This window comes from Cheilinus undulatus, linkage group 12, assembly GCF_018320785.1.
Source record: "Cheilinus undulatus linkage group 12, ASM1832078v1, whole genome shotgun sequence".
NCBI lineage: Eukaryota > Metazoa > Chordata > Actinopteri > Labriformes > Labridae > Cheilinus > Cheilinus undulatus.
The window spans coordinates 3,149,820-3,162,112 of record NC_054876.1 but is presented as its reverse complement, the minus strand read 5'-3'; the positions used below and the strand labels follow the sequence as shown (position 1 = coordinate 3,162,112).

The window sequence follows — 12,293 nt, the reverse complement described above, 5'->3', positions numbered from 1 at the left end:
TCCATTACTTTGTAATTAATCTACACTCAGAACCCCATGAGGACAAAGTGAAACATCCATCCATTTTCTATACTGCTTATCCTGTTTTGGGGTCGCAGGGGGGCTGGAGCCTATCCCAGCTGTCATTGGGCGAGAGGCGGGGTACACCCTGGACTGGTCGCCAGTCAATCGCAGGGCTGACAGATAGAGACAGACAACCAGGCGCGCTCACACTCACACCTAAGGCCAATTTAGAGTCACCAGTTAACCTAATGAGCTGGTGGTGGGAGGAAGCCAGAGAACCCAGAGAGAACGCACACATGCGTGGGGAGAACATGCAAACTCCACAAAGGCCCTGACCGGGAAATGAATCTCCTTACTGTGAGGCAGCAGCACTTACCCCTGCGCCGCCGTGCAGCCCCCAAAGTGAAACAAACTTTAGTCAGCTCAGGTTCCTCCCATTTCTCTGGATCTTTGCTGAGATGTTTCTACACCTTGACTGAAGTCACCTGTGTAAATCAAATTGATTGGACATGAGCAATCAGGGTGAAGGGCCTTGAGAGAGAGGTGTTTTCAGGCAGATACGGTCCTGGTTCTTGCTCTGGTTCCATCCTGGAGTCTCTCTGGTGAACCAAAAGCCCAGATCAGTGGAGGGCTGCTGTGGCGGTTTTCCTTCTGGAACTTTGTTCCATCTGTGCACAGGATCTCTGGAGCTCAGTCAGAGTCCCCACCAGATTCTTGGTCACCTCTCTTATGAGGCCCTTATCCCATGATTGCTCAGTTTGGCGAAGCCAGCTCTTGGAAGAGTTTTGGTTGTGCCACATTTCTTCGATATGAGAATTCTGGAGGCCGCTGTTCTCTTGGGAACCTTCAGTGCTGCAGAAATGTTTTTGTCGACTTCCCCAGATCTGTGCCTGTCAACAATCCTGTCTCTGAGTTCTTCAGACCTCATGGCTTGGTTTATGCTCTGATGTTCATTGTCAGGGTGGCCTTCTGTAGAGAGATGTTCGCCTTTCCAAATCATGTCCGATCAGCTTCATTTACCACAGGTGGACTCCAAAGAAATGGGAGGAAACTGAGCTACATGTACAGTGTCATGCAAAGGGTCTGAATCTTCTCATCAATGTGATATTTTAGTTTTTTTAATAATTGGCAACACATTTTCACTTTGTCATGATGAGTTTTACATTGTAGATACTGAATAAAGTGAAGTGGGGGGTTTGAGTACTTTCTGAATGACCTGGTCTGACTGATATGTTTGGCTACCCGTCCCTTTTAGAATAGATTTTAAGGTTCTTTTACGTTTTTTTTTTTTTTTTTTCTTTAAATTGTCTGTTGTGTGTAAAGCATTTTGTGCTACATTGCATTGTATGAAAAGTGCTATATAAATAAAGATTGATTTATATATAATCTCTTTTCAAGGAGGGTAGGTGTTGACTTAGTGTCTGTCATTTTATTTATAAAGGCCCGAGATGAGCTCAGATTTGAACAACATTCAGCAGCCAGCACTGATTTTCTGTTAAGCCATCTTTGGGTTGGAGTTTTATTGTTCAATTAAAATGATTTTTTAACAAATACAGTGAATAATTAGGATGATTAATTTTGTTTTGAACAATTATTATATATCTTCCTCCTCCCTGTTCCTGTTTGGTGCCAGTGTTCCTCTACTGGAGGCATATTTTGGAGGTTAGATACCCTCTCAGTTGTTTTTCAAGGTGTGTAGGTGTGTAAACAATACACAGCAGGCCTGTTTCAGAAATTAAGTCAGAACAAAGGAAATTTTGCATATTTATTAAACCCACAGGAAGTGATTCTGCTGTTAATTTCAGCCCACAGCAGTTAAGGAAAAGGTCTGTGTGTCTTCATAACCTTTAGGAATTAGGATGTTTGTTTATTGATCATTAGGAGCGGTTTAAAGAGGTCGTTATGTACGATCAGTGGATATTACCGTCTTCAGCTGTGGAGATAAAAGGTACTCATAAGAGCATGTGCCCACTCATTCTTCTTCTGTGTGAACTGTTGGTGGAGTGACTGACTTTTAAAGGTTGAATGTTATCAAATAAATAGTCATTGGTTTTTTTTTCCATACATTATTATTAACATTATTTTATGGATTTAAGAAGAGAGAGTGTAAAGAAATAGTCATATAAATAAGCAACGAAATGTAAACTCAGTTACTCCTTATATTTAAAATGAATTATAACCAGTTAATGAGTGAACTCCAGTGGAATTTTCAGCAAACAAGAACAGCGTTTTTCCTGTGTAGAGAAACACTGCGTTACCATCTTCTTATTATTATTATTTCAAACAGAAAACTTTGTCATGTAGACACCTCTGTCTGTTTTCTGAGAGCTGCCTGCTACCTGTGCAGGTGAGGCCTCAGCTAAATAACATATCAGAGAAAAAAGCCACGAGATTCTTACATTCATGGGCGAAGCGGACGCGGGGTACGCGGGGGACACGCCCCCCGCACTTCCTGTACATGCCCCTTCTGTCCCCCGCACTTTTCTGGCCTGTAATTCCGAGTTGGATAACGTTAAATTCATTTTAACAAGTTGGCGCTCGTATTTCCGAGTTGCCATGAACGCGCCATTGTGTGTATGCTACAGCACTGTGAGGAGAGACAGTGAGACGGATGCTCTGACTCTGGATTCAACGGGGAGGATGCGAGCTAGGTGAACAGTATGGTTTGAACGAAAGCAACGTTAAAGGCCCACTGACGCCAGAGTAGCCATGTTAGTACCTTAAGTATATTTTATATGAATTGCAGCAACAGCCTTCTTACTCATGGTGTCGAATAGGGGAACTAAAAATAACCGCAATCAACATAAATCGTAATGATTTGAACAAAAACACCATGAACGACAGAAATGAATGAGTCACTTTTCCATTTTGGATACAGAATAATACATTTAAATTCATTTGTCTTTTGCCATGCCTCATGGGATTGATGAATGGTCACGATGTGATGTGCCCTGATAAGCTTCCTGTTGATCCTGTTTGCGGCAAAAAATGGAGAGACAATACATTTTGGGCTTTAAAACCTAAGAAGCAAGAGAGTCAGTAAGGTTAAAAAGTGCTCCTCATACATCTCACTGCTCATCTAACTCATCCTCAAACAACAGTAAAGATAAAAACGGACGAAGACGATGGTGACTGTTCTAAATGACTGCTAGCACTGACCGTGGCTAAGGATGAGTTTAGCAGCTATGAAGACGAGGAAGGCACACCAGGGGAGGAGGACTTCTACCATCGAGACCCATCCATGAGAGGTGATGGTGGAGGATACCTGTCCACCAACCACCCCCGTCAGCTGAACCGAGTTTCCTTTGTCTGAGGCTAGTTAAGAACTGTTGGTGTTTGTGCATGGAAGAGGCCAGACTGTCACACCTCACTGTGTTGTGTTTGGTGAGGGGCATAAACACTGACAGGGGCTAAGAGGTTAGCAGCTTTGCCATCATGATGGAGAGGAGGATGAACTGGGACATGCACAAGTTCAAAGTTTGTTGACTAGCTTGGATTATTAAGTTCAGTGGAGACACACATGGACTACAGTAAACACAGCAGACTGAGCAGGGACAGCGACTCATGAGTGAACCATAATTACCCTTTATTATACCTTTGCTTCATATCTTTCTTTCTATCTTCGATTTGAAAACGCTGGTCAGAATTTCAGCTTTATAATTACATGTTTAAAACATGTTAGCCTGTATCTGTAACACTGCCTGCGCTGTCTGACCTTGGCTGAATTTACGTGAATATTTCTTACAGACCGCCATGTCTGTTTTGTTTTTAAAGACAGGTTTGGGGTCTTTCTATGGTTCTATGTCAGAAAGCTGTGGTGCTGACTGGACAGCACACCTGGCCTGTTCACCTGTTCAGCACCTGTCAGTCAGCTGTCACCGTCTGTCTGTCAGCACACTGCGCTGTCCACGGTGCTGAAATGTTTTAGCTGAAATCTTTTTTCCTCTTGTTATCCTTCTGTTGTTGTTCACCAGAACAAACTTGAGGTGAAGTGGCTTTATTGGATGTTTTATCAGACATAAGTTCTGTTGGTAAAAATATAATAAACAGGCTGCGTAGAACACTGTGAACAAAGTTATGACACGTTAAGTCTAGTTATAGTACTTTTCTTTTAGTTCATCTCAGTTTATCTTAAAAATTACTTTTGTTGCCTAATTTATTAATTTAAACCCTACTGTCCAAACGGAGCCTACGCTGCTGCTCTCTTATAATGTGACGTGCCACTGCTCTGCCTCAAAGAGCTTCTTTTTACGTCTGCCTGATTTTGTCTACTATCTGGCCCAATTCACTGACTCGGCTACAACAGCTGATCTGCCTAAGGTGGACTGGTGTGTAAAACAATCCAAAATTAGAGTTGAGAATAACGTGCAGCATCATCTGCAGAAAACAGTCACTGAAAAGGTTCATATTTGGTATGAGAATTAGCACTCTTATGCATGAATGGAGGGACAGTGCTTCTTCCTCTCTGACTGATCAGCTGCTGATAGATGTTAAGAGAGCTGGGGGAATTTCAATCATTTATTGATCATGGATAGCTATAGATTAGGATAAAATAAAATTAAATTAAATAGAAATGTAAAGGATACACAAAGGAAATGTCACCTGCAAACGCCGTGTGCTTTATGTTGCCTTTTTCTGTGGAATTTAAAAGAGTACTGCACAATTTTCATTGCAAATTTCATGCTGTGCCTCCATGTTTTCCACCAGAAGTTTTTGTAAATTTCAATATACCACAACTTATCCTCCGCCCCTGGTACTGAGGATAGTGTGGTGTCCTGACAGCAAATTTAAATGGGTCTGGAGAGGCCATAGGATTATGACATTTCTTGAGAGTTGTGAAGAGGTTTAGGTCAAATCGTTTGATATTTTTTCTTCTTTTATTTTGCACATTTCATAAAATACTCACTTTCATGCTTTTCCCTAGTCATCAGGTGTTTTTGGTTGTTTGGAGCAATTGAATGGGAGATGATCTTTCAATAAATCATTTAGTAAAAATCATCTTGCTCCTGAGCAATCTGTCCCCCTCACTTCTGAAATGAAGGTTACGCCCCTGCTTACATTTCACATCTTTATTTTACCATATACTATTCACTCGTTGCTGCAGTTACAACAATTATAGAAGCATTTTGATTATTTTAAAAGTGCTATTAAAAATAGTTAAAACTGATATATAAACATATATAGTTTTTTTTTCCCTTTTTCCTTGCTTTCACCATGACTCCAGGTTTTATAATATTTATTTAGCTTCTGCTTTAACAAATACCGCCAAAAGTTTTACTCCACGTGCCATACTGAACTGTATGCCTGTTCGTTGTTTGCTAGGGCTTTTCCTTGTTGTCTTTTGTGCTAGCTGGGGCTAACTTAGCTAAGTAGATGTTGTCCCTTTGTAGCTTGCATAGCTGCTTTATGAGTTTAGCTTTAGCTACTGTAGCCCTGTAGCTCCTTTGTCTATATGGCTGTTAGTTTGGCAAAGTGAGCTTTGGTATATGTATCTAAAACTACCATAGCTATGCAGATATTGTCAATATGTAGCTTATGTAGCTTCTTATAATAACATTAAGCTTAGCTTATGTAGCTTATGTAGCTTCTCATAATTACCTTCAGCTTAGCTTATGTAGCTTGTGTAGCTTCTTATAATTATCTTAAGCGCAATATAGCTAATGGAACTAATGTAAAGTACACTTTCTATTCCATTCCTAGCTTACATGCTGTAGCTCATATCTGTGTAGCTTACATGGCTGATTTGTGAGCTTTGCTTAAGTTACTGTAGCTACATACAGTATCTGTTGGTATTGCTGAGTTAGCTTTGACAACTTAAGTTTTGCTAAGTGTATTTAAAGCTAACAAGGCTATGCAGATATTGTAGATAAATAGCTTATGTAGCTTTTTATAATTATCTTTAGCTCCAATAGCTATGTAGCAAATACAACTACGTATGCTGCACTTGCTGTGTTACAAATCTACGTAACTTACACAGATACGTACCTGCATAGCTTACATAGCCTCTTTGTGAGCTTAGATTCTGCTACTATAGATACTTTAGCTATTTATCTGTAATCTATGGCTATTCATTTTGCAAAGTGAGCTTTGGCAAACATATGTAAAGCTAACTTAGCTATGCAAATATTGTAGATACATAGCTTACGTAGAGTCTTGTAATAAGCATTTGCTCCATAAGCTACATAGCAAGCATAATTATGTAAGCTACACTTACTGTGTTCCATACCTGGCTATGTGCTTGTGTAGCTTACATAGCTGATTTGTGAGCTTAGCTTGAATTACTAAGCTACTTGTCTTGGTCTATGGCTGAGGAAGCTTTGGCAACTTGAACTTTGCTAAGTGTATCTAAAGCTAACTTAGCTACGCAGATATTGAAAACACATAGTTTATTTAGCTAGCTATAGCTTACTAGGTAAGCTACACTTGCTGTGATATATACGGACGTATCTTGCATGGTTAATACCTGTGTAGCTTACATAGCTTCTTTGTGAGCTTAGCTTTACCTAACTTTGTTACTTTAGCTACATATCTGTTGGTACTACTGAGTTAGCTTTGGCAAATTGAGCTGTGCTAATTGTATCTAAAGCTAACTATAGCTACACAGATATTGTAGCTCACATAGCTTCTCTGAGAGCTGAGCTTTAGCTACTTTAGTTACTTTAGCTACATATCTGTTGGTATTGCTGAGTTAGCTCTGGCACATTGAGCTTTACTAAGCATATCTAAAGCTAACTAAAGCTAAGCAGATATTGTAGCTAACATAACTTCTTATGATTATCTTTAATTTCATTAGCTATCTAGCAAACTGAACTATGTAAGCTACACTTGCTGTGTTTCATACCTAGGTAGCCTACATAGCTACGTACCTGCATAGCTTACGTAGCTGGTTTGTGAGCTTAGATTTACCTACTTTAGCTACATATCTGTTGTCTATGGCTGCAATGAGCAGACTGTTAACTCTACCTTATTAAATGCTTTGTCATCAGGAAAACTGATATCTAAAATGCTGCATCATTAAAATTAAAGTATTTCTTATCCTTTTTAGGGACATCCTCATTACAAACACTCGAAATCATTCTGTCAGTGACGTGTATTGTAATTTAAAGATGATTTCTTTTAATTATTTGCATTTTGTTGTTGTCATACGAGCTTTGACAGTGTTGGGCGTGACACAGGTGCGTGAGCGTTAATGTGTGAATGTTAGAGAGCATCTATGCTCATCAGGGCCTATAACTTTGTTTTTGGGTAACCAATGCGCTCTTAAATCTCGCAGAACAGTTTTCACCTCATTAAGAAATCTGGTGACGTTTTGGTTTTTGCACCCCTACAGTGCTTATCGTGCCTGTGTCATGTACTTCCGACGCAGACATAGATATCTGTTAAAAAGAGGTCAATTATGCCTCTCTACTTATCATTTCCTGTCTGTTTTGGCCAAGAGACACACACAAGTCTCTGCAAAAATGTGCAAGGCTTCTATTCTCAAGAACAGAAGGCAGATGGTCGATAAAGTGGGATTATTGTTATTACAAAACCCACTGAATACAGACTTAAAAACTAAATATACTATCTGGCTCATGTGGCAATTAAAAATATCAACTTTTATGGATACAACAAGCGTCAAACCATCCAGCTAAACAGGCAGTTACAGTGGACTAACATTTTTTTACCTTGTGAACAAAACCAGAAGATTTAGAAGGTAAAAACTCGACCTTTCCCGATCTCTACTGAAGATGTTTGTAACAGTAACCATGGATGTAGCACAGGGAGGGAAAGGATACTGATTACCTGGGCCTACAGTAGGGAGGGGCCCTTAGGAAGCCTGCAATGAGATTCTTAGTAATCAGTGACATTATTAAATCAGAAGACACTAAAGCAGTGATCCTCAATGCCCATTTAAGCTGCCTGTGCAGTAAATGCCACTTATTTCTCATTTTGCCACTCTTTGATGCTTTTTTGCCATGTTTTTGTCACTTTTGGACCATTTTTACCGCTGCTAACTTATTTTTTGGTCACTTCCCATCTATTTTTGCCACTTTCTGCCCCTCTTTGAAATTTTTTCCCCCAGTGTTTGCTGCTTTTAGCCCATTTTTTCCACTTCTTGTTGTCACTTCTCGCCCATTTTTGACACTTTTATCCTGCTTTTTGCAATTTTTTGCCCCTCTTTGCCTTTATTGCCACTTCTCAGCCTATGCCATTTTTTGCCTATTTTTCCCACCTTGTTTCTGATTTTATGCCCAGTTTAGTCACTTTTCACTCATTTTTTGCCCCGTTTTTGTCACTTTTGGACCATTTTTGCCACTGCTAACTTATTTTTTGGTCACTTCCCACCCATTTTTGCCACTTTCTGCCCTTTCTGCCACTTTTTCTTACCATCTGTGTTGCCGGTATTTGACCATTTTTGCCACCTTTGACCTATCTTAATTGCCACTTTTCACTACTTAGATTGTGGCTCTTGCAAATGCATTTTTCAACAATTTGTCTCTTTGGTTGAGCAGTGTTGAGTAACACTGAATAAATTAATCGGTCAATAGACTGAAATCTGCATGAAATAGAGTAAAATACAATACTGCTCCTCCCTTAAAAATGTCCAATGGTATAGTACAGCGCTGCAAAATATTGCAAGTAAATTTAATTTAACCACTTACAGTATCTGCTGTGTATTTGGACTGACGTACTGCCGAGCCAGCAGCAGGAACATAAAACAGCTCTACAAGACGAGGGCTATCATAAACAAGTTAAAGACCCACATAGTGACAGAGAACGACTCTATGTTAGGAGAATTTAAATCACTATAAGTGCTGCTTCTCTGTTTCCCTCCACTTACTTCCACTCTTTTATACAAACCACCATGAAGCTTATACCACTGCTGGGATGTAATAGTGACGTTTACTCTAAATTGGTCTCTTTTTTAGACATTTACAAGGAGGTCAGACAGCTCACAGAGCGCAATAGAGCTAAATAAGAGACTTTATACACACTGACTGTCAGGAATATGACACCGAGAGTGTAAACTGATATCTGACTCACAAACACAAACAGGCCGTCATCGGAGCTGCTGGTTGGTGTCGTTGTCTTGAGCACAGTCAGTTCTCTTTAGAGGTGTTACTGATGGCCCTGGTAATGAATCCTGCCCCCTGGTTGTTAAGAAAATCAATTGCTCGTCTCATTTGATGTGTGGTGCCTCTGGTGCTGGGCTGCTAATGCTTTAATGCTCTCAAATAACAAAGAACAAATTGCTCTTTTTGTAGGTGAAGATCTTTGTTGTCTGGGAGCATTTTAACACTCAGGCTTATTTAGAGCTGTTTAATGGGATCACTTTAAATTGATTGATAAAGTCAAAACTGGCCATGCCTTTACAGCTGAAGAGATATTTGAATAAGGAGATAATTATCTATAATAAACGTACGCATGGCTTTTCTTCTACAGATGTACACAAACACCAAAGTAGAGCTGAATCAGCGTGGCTCTACGGGGATAAAGGAAGCAGAATTCTCTTTATACAGTCTTTTTTTCCCCCAAATTTAAGCTAAATTTCTAAAATTAGCAAAATTACGAGAGGTAAACTACCCTGTCCGCAGAGCTGTATTTAAAGATGTTATGTGACATCAAACACTACTGAACCAACCACATGTCCACCCTTCCATCCATTTTTTATACCAATTATCCTGTTGGGGGTCACAGGGGGGCTGGGGGCTGCTTTTAAAGCTGCGAGGTCAGTCTAGAGATCATTGCACTCATAAGGAACTGTGAGCACTAACTGTTCAAGTCCTGAGATGCTATTGCTGTTATCGATTCAACATTGTTTACACTGTAGGGATCAAAACAGGAGTAGCTGTGGAGGTGGTGGCATTTGACCAGAATCATGAGCCTACACTGGTAGCACATACTGGGAGGTATGTTGGCTTACTAATAACTCTGGTGCCAACTACTAAGGAAGATTACTTTAACGCTTAAAGCCCATTTTTAACCATTTTGTCTCTCCTGGACTTTTGTCTTTAAAAAGCTTGTAAAACATCAACCCTGTGGTGCACATTTAAGCACTAAGCATCCTTTTTTAAAGGATAACCTGGGCTGTAAGAAGGTGTGTGCTGCAGTAAAATCACTTGAATTTAAAAAAAAGTTATGGCACAATAAAGACAAAAGAAAAAAATAACAAACAGAAACTAAAATACAATGGTTTTATTATGTGACACACAGTAAACAGCATTTTTCCCACAAACTAGTTATCTCATCTCTAAGGGGAAAAGAGAAAATTATTCATGCTCTGACACAAAATCTTGAAATATTTACATATTTACAAAAAGTTCCTTGCAGTTCATAGTGTTTGCTTTATTTGAGCCATTATTCAAAGCAATTCCTGTCTGCAGAGACACCGAGGGCCACGTCACAGGCTCTCTGTCTCTCTTTCTCTCCATTATGAGCTAACCAGGCCGTCTCCTCCATCATCAAAGAGTAAAGACTTTAAATCCTGATGCGGCAGAAGAGTAGCCTGTAACTGTGTGACTGTGTGAGCGAAAACAATCATAACAGGAATTAAGAGGACATTAAATATCAGATTTACTGGGGTGGTTTTAAACTTTAAAGACCCTGAAATGTAACCCTAGTTCTGGGCTCACTGTAAAATGTGGTCTGGAAGGATTTATCGTTAGCTTGCTCATCATGCATCCCTAATCGAAATATACATTCTTCAACCAACATTACAGCCTCTCAACACTGACTGACAGCTGGCAGTGATCCTCACACTGTCATCAGCTAACTTTAACTGTTTTAACCTCACTATTTCACCCCCATCCATGTTTTGATGATGGAAATTTCCTGCCCTTCATTTTCCAAACATTTGACCCAAAAACGCTGAAAAAACATCACATTGTCCATATTTTTGTCTTCTTTAATGCTAGATTTGGTGTAGGATAGGGATGGGGAGGATTCTCCACTGAATATACGTCACTGAAGTGAAGAGCTCTGATGTTTTCGATAGTAATGTCACAGTTAATGTAAAACTGTCACAAAAACAAAAAACTGGCTCTGCAGCTCACAGTGCTCTTTGACGGCTGCCTCTCTCCCAAACTCTTGCTGCCCTCCAGGCCTGTGTGCCGGGCAGGACTAGAAGTTTTGAATAGTCGAGCTTCTATCCAGACTCCTCAGTCGGTCTTTTCTTTGAGGGACCGTGCTGACCAGCATCTATTAAGGCCTTTATACATACAGGGCGACGCAAATAAACGGCATGAAAATGTGAATAATTCAGAGTGCCATCCATAGGCACTGACTACAGACAGATATGAGGAGAGGACAAACTTCATGTGGTGATGGCAAGGAGGACTGTTTTGCTCCTTTGTCTGCCTTAAAACTCAGCACACAGAGTATTTTGACCCTAGACTGTAGAAAGAATTGGACAAACCCTGTGTGATGTCAGCCGTCTGCTTACAATAGGCGGACTCAAACGGGTCTTGAAGCCGATCTGTGGAGGCTTCCATATTGAAATCGTGGTCTAATCAGCTAGATAGCTAGCACTCTGGTTGACAGAAATGGAGCCTCTGCCTGTCGAGCTATCTGTCAATCAAATGAGACGCGCCAATCAGCGAGAAGTGAGGTTTATCCTAAATATAATCCAACCGATCATGATACAAATAAATTCACCTCCCTGTACAGTGAGAGCACAATAAGACACTAGCTAATGAGACGCGTTTGGTGTTTTGAACCAGGCTGTAAACCAGTTTATTTCTAGAGTACAAACCGGCTGTTTAACAGGTGTCCAGACGGGTCTTCTGGTGTTCCTGCAGCCAGCTTTAAGTGGACACTCCTGGTATTGTAATGTTTTGCACTTCCACATTGGCTTCATTTTTCAGGACCGGAGGTTGCCGCTTGGTTTTGACTGGTCAGATGCGTGCTCATCGGAGTGAAACTTTGAAAAAATCGACCACGGTTCGAAAGAATAACTGCCCCAATTTCACACGTTGAAATTACCTTGCTGGTGTGGAAGTTTGCATTGATTTGCTACGAGTTCGAAAAATAAATACTTTATGCAAATTATTCACATGAAAAAAAATCATATTTGGTGTTTTAAGGCCTTTGGACTTCCTGTTGACTTACTAAAACGCTTTTGCTATTTCCTTCCTCATTTGCACTATTTCTGTGTTTGGAGTGCCTGGTTTTCCTCCCTTTTTTGGACAGTTCTTTCCCCCTGTTTTCCAAGAGCACCCAGTTTGGTTTACTATTAGAGCACCTTAATCACACAGAGCAGCCAGTCAACCCCTTTCTACAGCTTTGGTATTTTACCTGATAGTAACTGT

The 12,293-nt window shown here is 40.2% G+C and overlaps 1 protein-coding gene across 2 annotated transcripts in view; it reads left to right on the top strand.

Moving 5' to 3' along the window:
- The window catches only part of opcml (opioid binding protein/cell adhesion molecule-like), a 449,122-nt gene that overhangs the window by 384,292 nt on the left and 52,537 nt on the right, over positions 1 to 12,293 (top strand). The window lies entirely within an intron of this gene.